At 53.9% G+C, this 20233-nt stretch overlaps 1 protein-coding gene across 2 annotated transcripts in view; it reads right to left on the bottom strand.

Moving 5' to 3' along the window:
• The window catches only part of PSD2 (pleckstrin and Sec7 domain containing 2), a 143304-nt gene that overhangs the window by 103754 nt on the left and 19317 nt on the right, over positions 1 to 20233 (bottom strand). The window contains exon 1 of one of the 2 annotated variants that reach the window (XM_035713842.2): positions 14915 to 15107. The exons of the other annotated variant lie outside the window; for it this stretch is intronic. The gene's annotated coding sequence lies outside the window, so the exon portion shown is untranslated. Of the gene's footprint in view, positions 1 to 14914; positions 15108 to 20233 lie in introns of those variants that run through there. 2 annotated transcript variants of the gene reach the window in all.

The following is a 20233-nucleotide window of genomic DNA, read 5'->3' as shown; positions in this document are numbered from 1 at the left end:
GGGAGTCCCCACTCCTCTCTGCTGCCCCTAAGGGGTTATCAGTACGTAGAGGGAGGCCCCAAACACACAACAGACCTCCCTGCACGCAGGCTGAAACCCACCTAGAAGTTCCAGTCCTCCCCAGACGCCTCCATCCTCCTCTACCCCCCCACCCCCTCGAAAAGGATTGGGGCCTTAAAATTATCGTCGCCACCGCATAGCAGACAATACAGAGGGGACATTATGTGCCAAGAGAGAGGCTTCGTTGTTGCTGCTACAGAGAGACAGCAGTGCTCTGTTCTGAGCAGCTTGGGGGCTGCTCATGTGCCGCAGCCCAGACCCTCACACTCAGCACATCCTCACCCCAAGGTGCCCTCACAGACACCCTGGGGTACCCCTGGGGCACAGGCTGCAGTACATGGGAGCCTTCCCATGCCGCTTCTGGGCCTGTCCCCACCCACCCACCACCTGCTCTGGGTCCTCACTGCCAGCCCCCCACACACCCTGCATGCCATGGCACAGGTATCCTCCTCCCCCGGGGAGCCCTGGTTGGGGCACAGGGGACATAAGGCAACCACACTGGGCACCCTGAGGACTCCCTGCCCGCCCTGCCCTGCACCGCCTGGCCAGGATCACGGGGCACTGAAACCGGCAGCAGCCTAGGCCGGGCCAGACCTGCCCAGACCCACAGAGGGACACAAAGGCTGCCTTGTTGCTTTGCCAAACCCTCCTGGCTCTACAGTGGGAGGGAGGAACCCAGGCAACTGGCACCCCTACGCCCAGCTTCTGGGTTGGCCCTGGAACAAGGCTGGACTTTAACCTCTCAGGCCACCACCCATGCTGGGGCCAGAGGGCAAGGTGAGGACAATCCAAACCTCCTGATAAAACGGACCCAAAGAGGGCCCCTGGGGCCCAGAATTTAAACTCTACCGAAGTCTTCCTTTTTCTCCTCAGAGTGGAGATCTCTCCCTCCAGACGTCTGCTCAGACTGTTCCTTCTGCCTGGAATTCCCTCCCTCCTCCCCTGGTCTGGGGAACTTTTCATGTTCCTTTGGGGCATTGTTCAGGAAGCACCTCCCCCAAGCCCTCTTGCCCCCCTCCCCAGGGCTTCCCCACCAAACCAGGAGCTCCAGACCCCTACGAGGCAATGCCCAGCAGCGCCCAGCCAGGGTGGAGCCCATAGGTGGCCGCAGGGCAAGTGGAGGCATGGATGAGAAGGCATGGAGGGGCTATGGACTCAGCCACATCTCCGCATCTCCGCATCTCCGGCTGGCCCCAAGGCCACAGCAGGGCAGAGAAGGGCACAGCCAGGCAATCAGCAGCCCAAGGTTTCAACCAGCCATCAGTCAGCCCCACCAGGTGACAGAACAGTGTTCCTTTGGGGAGCCTACTTTCTCACATCCAGGCCTTCATTCTCTTTGCCGAAGACACTCTTTCCCATATATTTGTTTGCCAAGTCCTACTCATCAAGTGGTAGCAGTTTTTATTTTTTACTGAACACTTACTGGGTGGCAGGCACTATTCTAAGGAATATTTACATGAATTAACTCATTAAATCCTCACAACAACCTTTTTAGGTAGGTACTATTATTATTTCCATTTTCTTTCTTTTTTTTAAGATTTTTTTATTTATTTGAGAGCGAGCACAAGAGAGCACAAGCAGGGGGAAGGGGAGAGGGAGAAGCAGACTCCCCGCTGAGCAGGGAGCCTGATGCCACGTGGAACTCGATCCCAGAACCCTGAGATCATGACCCAAGCCAAAGGCAGACGCTCAACCATCTGAGCCACCCAGGCACTGTGCCATTTTCTTTCTTTCTTTTTTTTAAGATTTTACTTTTAAGTAATCTCTACACCCAAGGTGGGGTTCCCTCCCACAACCGTAAGATCAAGGGCTGCATGCTCTACCGACTGAGCCACCCGGGCACCTCTCATTATTCCCATTTTAAAGATAAGTAAAGTAACACACAGAAAGGTTAAGGAACTCTATCAAGGTCACACAGCTAGTAAGTGGTGGTGCTAATAATAGGAACCCAGCAAGTCATTTCCAGGTAGTGGACCCTGGCTTCTGCATCAGATTAGGGGCCTTTGCTGTGAGCACCTCCAACCTCAGACTCATCTCTTGTGGGCAAGCCCTTTGATGGCATGATTTCATGAGGACATATTGGGGGGGGGGGGTCAAGGGGTCCAGCCCCTAGCACAATCCCTGGCCCATGGGAGATCTCAAGGAACACTGATGACTAAATACCTGAATACATGATAAGGATGGCTGGATTCCCAATGCCCAAGGACAGAGGAGGTAGAGGGTGCCCACAAAAGCTCAAGGAGCTCTCTCCCCTCCTGATACCACACACCATCTGCTTTGTCACTCCCTGCAAAGCCTCTGCTGTCCTGGGGTACATGGGGCTGTGGAACACTGGAGAGAGGAGGAAGGCTACCAGGCATATGGGGCCACCTGGAGGCCCAGCTGCTCCCAGGTCTCCATGTCCCTCCAGGCAAAGGGTCTCTTAAAATTCTCAAGCACCGGGGGCAGCCCCAGTGGCGCAGCGGTTTAGCGCCGCCTGCAGCCTAGGGTGTGATGCTGGAGACCCTGGATCGAGTCCCATGTCAGGCTCTCTGTATGATGCCTGCTTCTCCCTCTGCCTGTGCCTCTGCCTCTCTCTCTGTCTCTATGAATAAATAAATAAAATCTTTAAAATAAAATAAAATTCTCAGGCACCATGAACCAAAAAGAGGGGATCCACTGCCCCCTTTCTCTCATCTTAATCTGATTTTCAAAGCTATTAGAAAGCTATTTTCAAAACTACTAGAAAGCTATTTTCAAAACTACTAGAAAGCTATTTTCAAAACTATTAGAAAGCTCCTATCCAAAAACAAAAAAGAAAGAAAGAAAGAAAGAAAGAAAGAAAGAAAGAAAGAAAGAAAGCAAGCTCCTATCCAATGTTTACAAACTGATGCTCAGAGCCCAATCAGTAGAGAGGGACACCTTGGCACCCGGTGGACCCACCTATCTGCAGGAACCTCCAGGGCTGCCCTCTGGACGGAGCCTCCTCCTCTGAAAAGCTTCATTTCCATTGGTTGTGGCCCCCAAAGGAGACACAATCATGCCTCCCATTGGCTATCTCTGTATTTCTGAAGCAGGATCAATCCCCCTCCCTAGAGCAATAGCCCTGAGATGGGGACCACTGGCACTCAGTCTTCCCAGCTCTGAGAGTGAACTGACAGGGGCCCTGAAGAATGGGTAGGAAAGGTTGCGGGTCTTTAGGGAAGGAGGCCCCATTGGTCTTCTAAGGAGAGCCCCCTCCCTCACCTCAAAGTAGATTTCCCAGGCTCCCCTGGGGTCAGCCCATCTTCCTGTTAATGCTATTGAGACTTGGTCTCCCCCCCGTGAAAGTGGCTAAAGACAAGGCTTCCTTCTGTGAAGAGCTAGGGTCTTCCCTCATTCCCACTCCCAGCTACTGAAAAGCAAAGTTGCCAGAGCATTTGTTTCATAACCAAGGGAGACCAGGGGAAGAAGCGTGGCTTGAGAGAGGGCACCCCCAGACTGCAACTTCGGAAGGAGTTTAGGCCATGGTCTGTTTGGAAGGAACTGGAGGCTCTGCTTGAAGCTGCATGTACATCTACCAACTGTACTTAAATACTAGGTTACAGATCAATAACAGCAAAGTTTTTCAAAACTGCTTTACATAAAATGAAGGAAATACTAGTTTCTCATATCAGAAAATTAATGATGGGGGGACACCTGCGTGGCTCAGCAGTTGAGCATCTGCCTTCAGTTCAGGGCATGATCCTGGAGTCCCGGGATTGAATCCCACATCGAGCTCCCCACCTGGAGCCTGCTTCTCCCTTTGCCTGTGTCTCTGCCTCTCTCTCTCTCTGTCTCTCTGTCTCTCATGAATAAATAAATAAAATCTTTAAAAAAAATGAATGACGACGATGACGACGATGATGATGATGATGGTAGAGATGTTGTAGGCACCAACTCATTTCCCTCTCTCCCACTAGGCTGGGGGTTACGGCTGCCTGGACTGAGGGAGGCCATATCCCTTGGAAATGGAAATCTACCACAATTTCTACTGAAAAAATATCCTTCAAGCCACAGAGCCCTGGGCTGCGCATGGGAGGGAAAGAGAGGTGATGACTCCCCAGAGCTGCCCTCTCTGGTTGGGCACCAACTGGCTGCAGGGCAGACACTCTGAATACCCTTTTATGACCACCTGGCAAGGGAGCATTGAATTATATTCAATGTATTGAATTGTATTTTCCCTCCTTCCCCCACTTTATAGATGAAGAAACTAAGGCTGGGAACAGCTGTGTAGCTATAATCACCATTTATTCAGGGCTCACCAGACCCTGTGCTGAATTTCTCACTCATCACCTGTCTGTCCCCCACTACAGCCCCGTTTTACTGATGAAGAGACTGAGGCTTAGGAACAGTGCTGCCCTCCCAAGACTGCAGAGCCAACCTGTGACAGAAATGAGATAAACTCTCAGTCCCGCACTGTTATTCCAACCCCCAGGCACACACACCCCGTGTGATCAGGGCCCAGAAAGGATCCCCAGTAGGACCATGGGACATGAGAGATAAAAGGCAGCCTCTGGGGCAGCCCAGGTGGCTCAGCGGTTTAGCGCCACCTCAGCCCAGGGCGTGATCCTGGAGACTCAGGATCGAGTCCCTCGTGGAGCCTGCTTCTCCCTTTCCCTGTGTCTCTGCCTCTCTCTCTCTCTCCTCTCTGTCTGTGTTTCTCATGAATAAATAAATAAAATCTTAAAAAAAAAAAAAAAGGCAGCCTCTGTGCTTGTGAGACGTAACACATGACTTCACAGGGGAGGAAGAAGCAGAACGGAACTATGAAGAATGGTTAGGGTTTCACCAAAGAGATGGAGAGGGAAGGGACTCCAAGCCAAGGGAACAGCACATGCAAAGGTTCTAAAGTGGGAACCTGTGAAGCATGTCTGGGGGGCAGCAAGGGGCCGTGACTTTGAATCCTCCTGACTTTGCCACTGACCAGCTGAAAAAGTCCCTTCCATTGGAAAAGTCTCTTTCCTTCCCTGGGCTCAGTTTTCTTATCTCCAAAATGGAAATAATAAAAGTAGCCACTAAATAGCACTGTTCTGAGAATTCAGACAGACACTCTGCCCAGCCTGAGAACTGACAGCCGTCGTACTTGGTACTGTGTTATGGGTTGCCATTGAAGGCTCCTAAGAGAGAGGGGGGACTCACGTAAAGCTGGGCGAGGAAAGGACTGGCACCACCACTCATAATTTACCACAAATCAGCCCTGGTGCTCAAGAACAATGAAACCAGATCACTGGGCCCCGGCCAGCTGTCCCACCCAATGTTTCTTTGACATCTCCTCTTGCATCTTTGAAGAATCTTACGAATTTCCCTATGAGCAATCCAGGCTTGTTTCTAATAAAAATAATGTATTCAATTACTGAACTCTCCTCCTAGTAAGACAGACATTCCAGGAAGCAGAGCCATGTACGCTCCTGCCCCCCCAGCCACCGACACAACCAGGCCCCAGGCTGACCACGTGGTGGATGCAGTCCACAGCCAGCCCTCACAAGCAGAAGTGCTTGGTTGGAATATACCTTCCTTTACACGAGTTGGTTCCTTCCTCTGAGACATACTCTCCTTCTACTTCAGCCCCAGCTCCAGCCTCAGCCCCAGTAGGGCTAGATTTTGAGAAAATTTGCTTGGGACACCTGGGTGGCTCAGCGGTTGAGTGTCTGCCTTCAGGTCAGGTCATGACCCCAGGGTCCTGGGATTCAGTCCCACATTGAACTCCCCAAAGGGAGTCTGCTTCTCCCTCTTCCTGTGTCTCTGGCTCCCCTCTCTGTGTGTCTCATGAATAAATAAATAATATCTTAAAAAGAAAAGTAAATTGAATTTGCCTAACTAGTGGTGGGCTACCATCATCACCAAACTCCAGCATCAGCTCACCTAACTCTTCAGAGAGCTCCTCCCTGACCACTGGATCAGCTGGGTAAGCTGCTCACATCACCTTGTTTTAATGCTGGCCTAGCACATCCCCTTTATACTTTCTCAAGTGTCTGTTACCAGTATGTCTATCTTACCTAACCAGAATGTATGTCCCATGAAAGCAGGACTTTGACTGTCCTATGCATTATTCTGTTCCCACCATATTCTGTTCCCACATAGGAGGTACTCAATAAATACTTTTAGAAATTGAGAAGGGAGGCGCCTGGATGGTTCAGTTGGTTAAGCATCTGCCTTTGGCTCAGGTCATGATTCCTGGGTCCTGGGATTGAGCCCCATATTGGGCTCCCTGCTCAGCGGGGAGTCTGCTTCTCCCTCTCCCTCTGATCCTCCCCCTGCTTGTGCTCTTTCTCTGTCAAAAAATTAAAATAATCTTAAAGGGGGAAAAAAAAATAAAGAAGGGAAGAGGAGAGAAAGAACCAATAAAGAACAAAATCTGGGTTCTTGTTCCCAAGATAAGGAACCTCCTTTGAGGATTCAGTCACCCCTCTGTAGAATGGGCAGTGCCTCTAGCCCAGGCCACTGGTCACACCACCATGGCCACACCGCAGGATTCCATCCCTCCCTGCAGCGTCGTCACAGGCCTGCCTCTGGAGCTGCCCTTCCCTTCCCCACACCCCATCTCAGAGAAACAGAAATTAATTTCCCTTTGGCATAAACTGATTTTGATGAGCCCAGTCCCTGGCGATTCATCATAGACCTCTCGGGGAGCACTGCAGGGAACAGCGGGTGATGGCATGACTTATGGGCCTCGCAGCCCCAGACATCCAGCTGCTTCTGATGGCTCCGGACACCTCCAGCCCCCCTAAATCAACAGCAAGGGAGCGACCTGGAGAGCTGCCCAGCTTGTCCTCTGGCTTGGCTGGTGCCCCTGGCAGGCGCCTCCCAGGTCAGGGGGAGCAGGCTGCATGGAAGCGGGTGACTTCATGCAGGCTGACTCACTCGCCGCCAGCCACTGGGGATGGACTGCAAGAGGGAGGTGGCCGCAGTCCCCTCCAGCCTGGAACTTCAGGGGGAGGAATCCCCACCCTCCCTCTACAGCCCCAGGGCTTCCCCAAACCAGACTGTGTCCCTACCCTACCCACCAACCATCATCCCAGAATCCACACTGATGTCCTGTAAATAGTCTGGGCCCTCAGCTCAGTACCGGCCTGAAGATGTCTGGGACCCAGGCCCAGTGTCCCTCTATCAGCCTTGCCAGGTAAAATGGACCAATCCTTAACCTCCAAGATTCAGTTTCTTCATCTCAAAAATGGGCACAGTGACTCCTACTCCACCTGCCACTCAGAGTATTAGGCAGATCGACTGATGTGCCAGGGTCTCAGAATTAGGAAAGTAGCATGTGGAAGCAGGGATAGAAGCAAGATCAGGGGATTCCACACCACGGGGTGGAAACCAGACCCCTTACCCTGGCCTGTAGTACCCTGAATTGATTCAATGCCTTACCCTCCTGCCACCCTCTGCCACAGTTAGCCTCCTCAAGTTCATCAGCTAGGCTGTTCTCTTGCCCCCTCAGGTCTCTGGTTCCAGGCTGTTCTCTCAGCCTAGAACTCTTCCCCTCCCCCCAACCCTTTCTTGCCTGGCTAAATCCTATTACCTCTCAGTTCTCAGCTGAAATGTTCCTTCCTCTGGGAACCCTTTCCTAGCCCAAGTGTCTGTGTCCCCACGGTCTAGCTGTTCCCCTACATCATAACAGTGTCTCACATCTGCCTCCCAGATGTTGCCCTTATTCTTCCCTACATCCCTTGGGCCCGGCCCAGTGCCTGACTCATGGTAGGTGCTCACTAACATTGGCTTCTTTGAATTAAATTCCTGTGTCTACTCATCCTGGTTGGCAGTGGCTGCCTGAAGGATTCTGTTAAGAAGGATTCTGAGGCTGCAGAAACACATGCAGGCATCACACTTGACGCAAAGTGAGGTTCATTACATGTCAGCTTTTCATATGGGGGTCGCTATTGGGGGTTGGCTCCTGGGAACCCACAAGCTCTCCTTACCTGCCCCCTACCTCCAGTCACAGTCCCAGCAGCCCAGGGGTGGGGAAGAGAACCAAAGAGCACTGCTGTTCTGAAATGACCCAAAGACACTCTCCTGCCTCTAACAGAAAGACTATCCCCATGGAGTCAGGAGACCTGAGTCTGAGACCCACATACCCCTTCTGAGTTGCTCTGGAGACTGACTCCAACACTGCATCATCAACTGTAAAGAAGGACTAATTCCTACAGCGCTGCTGTGAGGACCAAGGTTAAGAGTGTGGAGTCAGGTACATGGTTCATCTTGACGAATGATACATATCTCTATCATTATGAACATGCCTCAGCCCCACCCCCACCCCTACCAAGGCGAAGTAGGGCTCAGAGAGTAGGGCCCAAAACCAGAACCATTACCAGCCAGGGTACAGTCTTACCCCCAGACCTTCCATCGGGGGACCCCCAACTTCCTGCAATTGCAGGACCTGCTGTGAAAGCATAAACGCAGGGTTGAACCTCTGCTCCCTCACCATGTGACCTTGGGCAAGTCTACCTCACTGAAATTTCAGGTGCTGTACTTAGCAAATGGCCAGGACAATGGCAGCTGCCTCCTGGACTTTTTGAAAGGATTAAATAAGATAATTAAGTAAAGACTGCAGTTAGCATTTAGCTTGAGGCCCCATCAGTGCTCACTGTCACCCATTACCATATCATCATCATTACCCCTCCCCCCAATACCGTAGCTATGCAGGGGGTAAGATGCCCATGTTAATCCTGGTCCTTCTGTACCACAGTAACTCCCAGAACCCTCACAGCAAACCAGACTGCTATCCTCCCTTCCAGGATGGGCAAACAGAGACTCAGAAAAAAACTAGGACTTTTCAGATTGAAAAATCCCTGAAAGGGACACCTGGGTGGCTCAGCAATTGAGCATCTGCCTTCAGCCCAAGGTGTGATCCTGGGATCCAGGATCAAGTCCCACATCCGGCTCTTCACAGGGAGCCTGCTTCTCCCTCTGCCTGTGTCTCTGCCTCTCTCTCTGTGTGTGTCTCTCATGAATAAATAAATAAAATCTTAAAAAACAAACACACAAACCTGAAGGCAGAGGCCACGTTCACCAAGTCTAGGGGCCCCTGTAGGATTGAGGCTACACCTCCCCCATCAGACTGGGGGCTTTCTCTCCCACCTTGACTCAAGAGCCAGGTTTCTTATTTGGCACCTCCAGCCAAACTCGGAGGAGTCAGAGGGGGTGAAGTCCAGCCCCCTTGCCTTCTTGCAGCACAAGGAAAGGTTTAGGCGTGGACAAAGGTCAGCACAGGGCCTGCCTGGTCCTGGCTGCCCCGCTGACGCAGGAGGGCCTCGTGACTGCCCCCTGCCCCCACCTTGGCTCCAGCTTCCCGCCTGAGCGGGCTGAGCGCTTCAAAGCCAACAGCCTCTGAAATGAGGCCACAGCATCTGAGAGGGCAGCTGGTAGGGGGAGCCAGGCCCCCTGTGCGCATCTCCAAGCACTCCTGTCAGTGTGGACATGTCGACATGTCCAGCAGCACTAGCCACTAGGGTCGGGGGCAGGGGTGGGGGGGCAGGTGGTGACTTTGGGTGCTATGTCATGGCCAAAGGGGCATTAAAGCTACCAGTGTGCTGGTGAGGCAGGGCCGTGTGCCAGTGAGATGGTAGGAGATGGAGAACTATAGAGAGTGACACTAGGACACACACACACACACACACACACACACACGCTCACACACTCACTCACTGCAGCCCAAAATAGGAGGTGACTGTGAGCTCTGGCATTCCATACCTGGGATCAAATCCTGCTTACTCTACTTCTTAGATATGTGACCTTAGGTAGAGTTATGGGTTGAACTGTATCCTCCCCAAAATTCATATGCTGATGTCCCTAACCCCTTGGTACCTCAGAATGTGACCTTATTTGGAGATAGAGCCCTTAGGGAGATAATCAAGGTAAAATGAGGTCATACCTTGGGGTGGGTCCTCATCCAATACAACTGGTGTCTTTACAAGAAGGGGTAATTTGGCCACAGACAGGCATACAGGAAAGATGATATGAAGAGACAGAGCGAGGACACCCATCTACAAGTCAAGGACAGAGGACAGGAACAGACCCTTCCCTCACAGCCCTTAAAAGGAGTCTGCCAATACCGTGATCTGAACTTCCACTCTCCAGAACTGGTAGACAATGAACGTCTGTGGGTGAAGCCACCTGGTATGTGGTGCTTTGTCAGGGCACCCCGGGCCACCAATACAGGTAGTGACCATTTCTCGAAGCCTGCATCGCCACAGGCCTACACAGAGTTCATAACAGTACTTGCTTCCTAGGCTGCCACAAGGCTTAGGTGAGACGGTACCTGTGAAGCCAACACTTGGCCCAGGATTAGACACAAAGGACAGGCTTAGTAAATGGGGAGTACTTTTACTATCTGGTTCTTATTGACTCACACGTTCCAGTACACACGTATACATTTACTCGTCTATTCCAAAAAAAAACACTGCGTTAGGGATCCCTGGGTGGCGCAGTGGTTTAGCGCCTGCCTTTGGCCCAGGGCACGATCCTGGAGACCTGGGATCGAATCCCACGTCAGGCTCCCGGTGCATGGAGCCTGCTTCTCCCTCTGCCTGTGTCTCTGCCTCTCTCTCTCTCTCTCTCTCTGTGTGTGACTATCATAAATAAATAAAAATTAAAAAAAAAACACTGCGCTGTACACCTTCTGAGTACTAGGCACAGTTGAACAAATCTCTGTCCTCCGGGGTACTTGGCAATGAAGCGATCTCCTTGAGGGAAATAGACAATCCACATACACGCAAATTAGCTGATGAGAGAACAAATACCTCGGCATGTGCTCAGGTGTGCTCACGTGTCTGTACCTGGGTGTTAAGGTAGGCATGCGTGTGGACATAAGCACTGGTGTGTGCATGGGGACATCAGGATACCTACATGCACATTAGCTCCTGTGAGTCTGGGTACCCGAGTGCATACCTGTGTGTGTTCATGTACAGGTGTACATCCATGTGTCTCATGTGTGGTGCTTTAGCACGTGTGTGCACAGAAGTGAACATGGACGCAAGAGAACATAGGGGCTGGGGTGAATCTGAATGAGTACGGCTGAGCAAGGGTAGATGTGTGGGCAAGCGTGTGCAAGAATAGCAAGGCTCGGGGGATCTCTGGGTGGCGCAGTGGTTTAGCGCCTGCCTTTGGCCCAGGGCGCGATCCTGGAGACCCGGGATCGAATCCCACGTCGGGCTCCCGGTGCATGGAGCCTGCTTCTCCCTCTGCCTGTGTCTCTGCCTCTCTCTCTCTCTCTCTGTGTGACTATCATAAATAAATAAATAAAAATTAAAAAAAAAAAAAAAAAAGAATAGCAAGGCTCAAAGCTCTCTGTGGCCCAAGAAGGAGCTCTGAGAGGTCATCTCAGTCATGTACCAGCCTCAAGTATACACACACCCTTTCCCAAAGTCAGAATGGAATGTTCTTGTGTCCAGGGACCACCTAAGGACCCTCTCCAGGACACAGCCCTGGCTCATAGGAAGTACTGCCTGCATACTAACCATAATTACTCGGTGACACTTCAGAAACCAGTAGGCCCGAAGCCCCTGAATGAAGCAGACATTGGCTCTATGTTCCAGGCACGTTATGGTCCAACATCCTCATTCAGCTCCAAAGGGAGGTGGAATCTCATGTCCCCAGAGACCTCTCCAATTTGAGTATCTCCTTCCCATCCTGTTCCTGCCCCCCAAATGCCCTATGTCGACACTCCCTGTCCCACCACCATTCCTTGGGAGGTGGCTCAGCTACCTGGCCTTTCCCCAATCAGTACAGAATCTGATGCTTGACAAAAGAAGTATAGCGGGGAGGGAGTGGGGGTGCCTGGTTGGCCCAGCCAAAAGGAGCATGCGATCTTGGGGGCATAAGTTCAAGCCCCACAGTGGGTGTAGAGATTATTTAAGTAAGTAAATAAATAAATAAACTGAAGAAGAAGAAGAAGAAGAAGAAGAAGAAGAAGAAGAAGAAGAAGAAGAAGAAGAAGCAGAAGCAGCAGCAGCAGGACCAAAGTCTAAGAGGGGCAAGGCTTCACTCACCAGGCCAGTGCCCGGTAGGCTGTATGAGGGAAAGATTTCTCAAGAGTAAGAAAGGATACCCATGTGTGCATGCACTAAGGCTTCAGGTGGCAGCAGCAGGGGCAGAGACCCACAGATGAGACCGCCCCCAGGGGGACTGCATCCTACCCCATACCCACTTTTCCCTGCCCAGGGCCTGGTGGAGTCCTCAAAGGACCAGACTTGGGGAACCAGAGACAGTTGGGCCGAGCTCTCTGCCTCCAACACTACTATCTGAACCACAGGTCTGAGTTCCAGTTCGGATTCCAACAGTGATCTAACAGTGATATCATCTAACGATGATGATCAAGGTTCACCTTTATCCTACAGTTACTAAATACCTGGACCCGCACTCAGTACTTTCCAAGCAATGCCCCACTGAAGCCTGCAGTGTTGTGGTGTATTATCTGCATTTTACAACTGAGGGAACCAAGGCATGGTCAATTTCGCTCACCTGCCCTTCAGGATGCAACTGACTAATGGCAGAGCCAAGAGAGCCCATACTCTTCACCATGAAGCCCCTACCTTATGGGGTGATCCTAGACAGTCCCTTTGCCTCCCTCAATCTCCCAGGCTGTGCAACAAAGACCTCTGTGGGACTCCCAGCTCTGGCTCCTGGGTGAAGTCATAGGGGTCAAGCCTCAAAGGGAGAGCCAAGGCCTCCTCTGGGTTCTTGTGAAGCAGCAACAGGAGCACCCCAGACCCAATGAATCAGACTCTCTACATACTCCCCCATCTGCCCACCCTCCCCGTATATATAAGCTCACAAGGTCAAGTGGTCTGCTGGGCACCAAGGCTTGAGAATCCCTGGGGTGGTGGGATCCCTTGGCTGGAAAGAAGGTAAAGGAACGTGGAAAGCACCCCTGCTTAGGCCCTGCTAGGGGAATTTCAGGTCACAAGTCTGAGGATGCTCTGAGGCCTGGCTAACACTTCCTTATCCAATGCACAAACCTCCTCCAATGGGGAGATGAGTGAATTCCAGAGGTGCTCCCCATCATGGGGATGATGGAGAGGGAGCAGTAAGTTCTGCCCCCCAATCATCTCTCCCCTCCATCCTGGAGCCAAACAGCCTCAAGGGTCTTAAAAGACGCCCCCTTCCCCAAATAAACGTGAGCACAGCAGAGGGAGGGAAAGCCTCGAGATGCTGGAGAGGCAGGAAGGTGGGAACCCACACAAAGGCTGACCCCACCAGGCCAATTGGCCGGCGGGCCCACCCAACCCCCTGCAGCAGGCAGCCTGACGGGGCTGAGCGCCAGCTCCTAGAGCCAAACCGAGTTCCCACAGAGTGTGCTTAATGCAGCGGCGGCAGTGACATTTCTGCCATCAGAAGCAAAACCAGGAACCTGGCCATTTTGATGAAGGGTGCCCAGAGCTGGAGCTGCAGATGTAGGAGGGTGGGGTTCCCACTCCTGCGCCCGCTGCCCTAACCACTCACCCCCGCCTGGGCCCAGTGCCCAAGGCAGAGGGTCAAAAACGGGTCACCCGACAGGGAAACCGCTACAGAAGAACCCCCACCCTTTGGCATAAGTTGGGAAACTGTGGCCATAGTACTGACACTAGCCAGATCTAGAAGAGATAAAAAGAGGGATCGAGAAAAGCCCCGGGAAGGATGTCTTGAGGCATGTTCAGGTGGGGATGCCAGTCTCCACTGGGCCTACAACACCTGCCCCCCAAACCTGGCGCGCCCTCATGAGGGCGCTCGAGGCGCCTCTAATCTTCCAAGCAGCGAGAGGGTTAAGCATCCTCTCCGTACTTGCCGCAGTAAGTGGAAAGGAAAGAAGTGTCAACTCTGTTCTCACCACAGCGGGGCTGTCGGATGGCACCTCCCCCCGCCCCCCGCCCCCCGCCCGGCCTGCTCCCCCGCCCTCCCCTCGGAGCGCGCGCGCACACACCTCCCACCGCTTTGCCCAAATTATTTTCGATCCCGGGAGACTCCGGATGCCAGACGCGCTCCGCGGCGGCGGCGGCGGCCGCGCCTGATTCATTGCGCCAAAGCTGCAGATGCGACCTCCCGCCTGCGCCCCGTGCCCCGGCCCGCGCCGGGCTGCGTGCGCGCCTGGAGAGACGGGGGGGCGGGGGGGCGTGTGTGGCAATTTGTAGGCGCACCCCCTCCAAGAAGCGGGACCCGGCCCCCCGGGGCCAGGTCCCCAGTCCCCAGCTCCCCGGGCAGCGCTAATTAGCTTCCTCGGGGGGCGCCACGCGGCGTGAGGGGCGGCAATTTCCCGGCTGGGCTGCGGGGGAAGCGCTCCCACCGCCTGGGAAGGTGAAATGGGAAACTCGATTCAAAGAGAGCTTTCCTCCCCCCCTCCCGCCAAGCGCCGTAGAAAACGGGTTTGAAATTCCTCCTCTTTTTTTTTTTTTATTTATAGTGCACCGTCTCCATGGAAACCGCGGAGGAGGTCACGGTAGCTGGGCCCCCGCGCGTCACCCCGCGCCTCGCCGGCTGCAGGCGCCCGGATTGCGGCCTCCCAGGCACCGCGGCCCGCGTGGACTCCGCTCCGAGTTCCCCGCCCCCGCTCCAGTCAGCCGGCGGCCCAGGCCCTGTGACTCTGCCGGGTCCCAAACGGGAACGGCGCACCTAGGCACCGGCGCGCTGGGCTGCTGTGCCTCTGTCCCCGGCTCTAGCACGCGGGAATGCGCCAAGAAACACATGCCTAGCTCCAGGACAGGAACGTGTGCGGCAAGACGCCGCCGAGGGGCTCGCTGCTCTTGTGAATACCCTGGCGGTGTATCGACCTATATAGGGGCACAACTCCAAAGCGCTTGCTAAAATGAGACCACCCGTGGTTAACAACTCTGGAGTCAGCCCAGCGCCGCCCCCCCTCCCCCCCCCCCCCCCCCCCCGGGTAACTTACTAGCTCTGTGACTTTGGGCAAGTCACAACCTCTCTGCCTCTCAGCCTGCTCATCAGCAAAATGGAACTGGGAGCCTTGAGACGAAGTACGTTAAACGCTGAACACTGTGTTTGGCAAGAGGTTCCGAAAAATGGTAGCTATGGTTGGTTTTTGGGGGGGTTTTTTGTTTGTTTTTTTCAGGCTCTGAAAGCCTGAGGCCCAAGAGGCTTTGCTCAAGGGCGCGGTCTGCCTGGAGGCCGGCAGTTATCCCTTGGAGCTCGCAGCCCCTCAGCCTAGACCCAGAAGGTGGGAGGTGAGGGGACGCGTGCAGGCTGCGCAGGGCCTGGGCCCGCCTAGGGCGCGGCGGGCGGGGTTGGAGTCTCCTAAGCTGGCCTCATCCGCACCCGGAACCCTGGAAACGGGGCTCCCCGCGGTGCCTCCCCCGTAGCAGCACCATTAGCAACAAGCCTGCCTGCCTGCCCTCCCTCCCAGGGCTAAGGCCGCACCTGCCCCACCGGATGGCCTCCCCGGGGCCAGGTCATGCCCTCCCACCGCGCACACTTCCTCCCGGACCCCCAGCGCCTAGTCGAGCGCGCTGGGGGAGGGGACCGGGCCGCCCCCGCCCCGCCGGCTTCCCACAGCCTGAGCTGCCCGGAGCCGGGGAGGCAGGAAGTCTCAGAGCCGGGGCGTGGAGGCGGGGTAGGGGCAGGAAGTTGGGGGTGACTCTCCCAGAGACCCCAGACGGGGCCCCGGCGTGGGAGCGGAGTGGGCGGGCGCGCAGGGATTAAAGGGCGCCCCCTTCCACTATGGCCTTAGGCCGTGTGACCCGGCCGGAGCGCCCCGCGGGGCGAGGGCGAAGGCCGCTACCTCTGGGACCCCCAGCAGCGCGCACGAGGAGGGAGGGGCCGCCTTTGTCTACTTTGCCGCAGAAGCAGCCCCCCGTAACCCCTCCCCACCGCGCCCCGCCGGGCCCTGCACAGCCCGGGTTTTCCATCCGGCCCGGCTCGGCTCGGCAGCTGTCAGGGGACCGAGCTGACCTTCGCGAGCAGGGAGTTTCAATTAGCCGCAGATCAGATAAGCGGGCGGGCCCGTCTCTCCGGGCACCGCGGGGGCGCAGCCCCGCCCCCGCCACGCCGCGCCAAACGCGCTCCAGATGGGAACAAAGATGAAGACGCAGCTCCACCTGCCTCCCCGGGGAGGGGGGAAAGAGGAGGCCCCGCCGGGAGGAGCTGCCCACCGAGGAAGGGGTTGTGCGCCCTCCCTGCCGGCCTAGGATCCCGGGCCGGGGCAGGGGGTCTAGCCAAGAGGATCTTTACGGCTCTGCTGGCCTCCTGCACAGCGGGGAAGTGCCCGCCGCGCTGACCTCATCCCTAGGCGGGCATCGTGCCCTCCCTCCCCGGGAGGGAGCCTTTTGCCATCTCTGATCTCATCTGCAGCACTCCTGGGGAGGCTGAGCCAAGGAGGCAGAACGCCACAGAAAAAGGAAACTGAGGTAGAGAGGGGCCGGAACCTCTTGAGCGGGACCACACATCCTTTCAGATGTTTTTTTTTTTTTTTTTTTGAGTGCCTACTAAGTGCCTGGAAGTGTTTATTTATTTGCTTATTTTAAAGATTTTATTTATTTATTAATGAGAGAGAGAGAGAGACAGGCAGAGGGAGAAGAGGCTCCAAGCAGGGAGCCCGACCTGGGACTCGATCCTAAATCTCCAGGATCAGGCCCCTGGGCTGAAGGCGGTGCTAAACTGCTGAGCCACCCGGGCTGCCCCCTGGAAGTGTTTAGACTAGGGAGACACCAGAAGACAAATACTCTCATCCCCAGACTCACAGAACTTACATTCTAATTCAAGGAGACAGACCATAATCAGTAAACAAATAGTTGAAGATCATTTCAAAGAGTCCGAAGAGCCATGAAGATATTAAAATAGGTCATGTAAGCCTGACTTCAGGGAGGGGACCATATTAGCTACGGGAGTCAAAAGGACCTCTCTGAGGGGGTGACATCTGAACTGAGGCACAAATGATGGGGAGGAACCAGCTAGGCAAAGGAGAGGGTGTGGAACATATGTCCCCCTGGGCATGACCTTAGGCCCAAAGGGGAACCAAATGGAGCAGGATTGAGCAGACCAGGTGAGAGGTCAGGGTTTATGCAAAGTATGGTGGGTGCCTTTGGTGGGTTCTAAACTGGGAGTGACCTGGTCTGACTTAAATTTTTATTTTTATTTTAAATTTTTTAAAAGATTCATTTATTTATGATAGACATAGAGAGAGAGAGGCAGAGACACAGGAGGAGGGAGAAGCAGGCTCCATGCCGGAGGCCCGATGTGGGACTCGATCCCCGGACTCCAGGATCGCGCACTGGGCCAAAGGCAGGAGCCAAACCACCAAGCCACCCAGGGATCCCCTGACTTAAATCTTTAAAAGATCCCTCTGGGGCAGCCCAGGTGGCTCGGTGGTTTAGCTCCTGCCTTTGGCCTGATCCTGGAGACCCGGGATCGAGTCCCACATCGGGCTCCCTGCACAGAGCCTGCTTCACCCTCGCCTGTGTCTCTGCCTCTCTCTCTCTGTGTCTTTCATGAATAAATAAATAAAATCTTAAAAAAAAAATAGAGGGTAAGAATTTTAAAAATAAATAAATAAAAGATCCCTCTGGGGACACCTGGGTGGCTCAGTGGTTGAGCATCTGCCTTCAGCTCAGGGTGTGATCCTGGAGTCCTGAGATCGAGTCACATGTTGGGCTCCCCATAGGGAGCCTGCTTCTCCCTCTGCTTATGCCTCTCATGCATAAATAAATTAAAAAAAAAAAAAAAAGATCCCTCTGGCTACTGTATAGATCAGAGGAAGGCAAAAGTAGACCAGGGAGGAAGAAAAGAGGATAGGGCTGGAGATGAGAAAAGGGGTGGAGGGCGGGTTATTGGATTAGTGATATGTGTTGGCAGTTGAAGGGGATGTGGGGATGAGTAGAGCAACAGAAGCTCTGTTGAGAGAAGTGTGAGGGAAAGAGGATTTGAGCCCAGGTCAGCCTTTAGGAGCATGAAGGAGGTGCTTAGTAGTGAACATTAAAGCTATGGAGAGAGAATGCCAGGGTTCAAATCCTGGAACTGATACTCACCAACGGAGTGACCTGGGGCAAGCATCTCTATCAATTTCCTCCAAGAATTGAAAAAGGGGATGGTAATGGAGATTGCTATCTTGAGATTTTGACTATGATACAACATAAACAGTATCCTGGAGCCTGGTAAAATGTTAGGTGCTCAAAAACTGTGGCTCTTATGCTCCAACTAGGGGTGCTGTCACCACTCCTCCACCACCCTGAACACCCCCCCACCCTGCAACACACACATACATCTACCTCTTTGTACCAGAACCATCCCCCTGGCCTTCCACCCAACCTCTGACCTTGTTTTCATTTGCTGAGAGCAGAAGCTCCTCCTCCTCCAATCCGCCCCTGCCCCCCAACACCTTTGTAGGGAGGGAAGTTGAGGGGGTGGGGATCATTAGAAAGAAACTACTGTGACTGCTGGGATCCCATTTCATCCCAGGACCCCAAACCACTGCCCTGGGATGACCCTCTGGACCCCTCCATGGTCTCAATCCTGGTCTGCCCTCCCGGCCTGCCAGAGGAGTTGAGACCATTCGATTATCATTCATCCAGTCAGTTGAGTGACCCTCCAGGCAACGTCTGGCTGTGGATAGAGAAAAGCAAAACCCAGGGCCTGCCCCCAGATAGATGCTTGGTTATGGCATTTTGTGTGGTAGGAGCTCAGCAGGGCAGGAGAGGATGAAGGGCTCAGAGGCTCCCCTGGGGGAAGCAGTCCTATGATCACAACTCCCCTTCATGGAGACTTCACGGGGTAACATGGCCAGGCACCTTGCCCTACGTGTCCATACATGTCACTGAGTCCTTAGGACCACTCAATGAAGTCTGTACTATTACCGTTCTCCATTTCTGAGCAAATAAACAGAAATTTACAGAGGTAAAGCACCTTGCCTAAGATCACAGAGAAATTAAGTGGTGGAGCTGAGGGAATCAAACCCAGGTCTAGCTGAGGCCAGAACAGGAGACTTTAACCATTCTGCTATCTGGTCTCACATGCTATTAAATGCTAGGGATGTCTTGGGGCACCAGGGTGGCTCAGTTGACTGAGTGTCTGACTTGTGGTTTTGGCTCAGGTCGTGATCTCACGGTTGTGAGATTGAGCCCCGTGTTGAGCTCCATGTTGGGTGTGCAGCCTGCTTAAGTATCTCTCTCTCTCCCTCTGCCCCTCCCTCCTCTAAAGAATTATAAATAAATGCTAGCATGTCTGAAAGGCTGTCAATCAAGGTCCTATGGAGCTGGATTTTGTTCTCACTTCCCTAAACTTCCCTGCATGCCTTAGTCTTCATCTGAATCCTCAGGAGCCCAGTATACGATATGCCCTGGTGCCCGGTGTACAGTAGATGCTTGGGTACTGCTTGAACATAGCATGCTCTTGACAAAGCAGTGATGATGGCTGCCCTCACTTCCACACCTCCCCTTGGGTTCTGGGCCCCCTGTAGCCCATTTCAGAGCCTGTCAGAGCTGTTGACTAGAAAAAGAAAAGTTCTAGTTTGCATAATATTTGCATCTGCTTTGCATGCTGTTCACATTACATTAAAAGGCACAGAGGCCAGGCCCTGGTACCCTATTCCCCCTCTGGGCATCCCCCACCCCCCTACCTCTACCCCTCCCACGCCCCCCACCCCCGCACACACATACTCACTGATCCAGAATAGGGGGTGGGGGTTTGAGGGTTCCCATTTAGGGTCCACCTAAATTTGTCTCTTTCCAATGCTGTGGGAACAGAGATGGGAAGATCCTGCCTGCCCTCATCCCACCTCCCCTCCATCCCTTCCTGGGGAGGGTAGTACGGCAGGGCAGGGGACACCAGTGTGCATGCACGAGTGCAGGCACACATACAGAGAGCCATGCAGCAGGAAACATCTGGGGTCTGGGTGCCTGCCACGTGGTGACAGAGGTGGAAAAGAAGGGAAAGGAGGAGGCATCGCTGCAGTGCTGTTGTCGCTGCCCCCCAGTGGGATCCTCACACCCAGCCTCCCCTCACAGGGGGCCAGCCTGCCTCCCTGCCAGCTCACCTCACACCTATATACTTTCCTGACACGGCTACGTGGGCTGGAGACAGCGGATGCCAGGGACAGGAAGAAACAGATGCCAGGAATGGGACAGTTGCGAGGGCTGGACAGAAGAAAATGGTGGCTCTGATCATGGGGGAGAAGGGGAGAGTATGCACAGCCTGACCTCAGCCTGGACCTTTAGCCAGGGCAGGACCTCCTGAGGTCTTGACATGGAAACGAGGAGGAGGG

The sequence above is a fragment of the Canis lupus genome, chromosome 2 (assembly GCF_003254725.2).
Source record: "Canis lupus dingo isolate Sandy chromosome 2, ASM325472v2, whole genome shotgun sequence".
In the NCBI taxonomy this organism is placed as follows: domain Eukaryota; kingdom Metazoa; phylum Chordata; class Mammalia; order Carnivora; family Canidae; genus Canis; species Canis lupus.
Note: the sequence above shows the minus strand (reverse complement) of the source record. Positions and strands in the feature narration are given on the sequence as shown.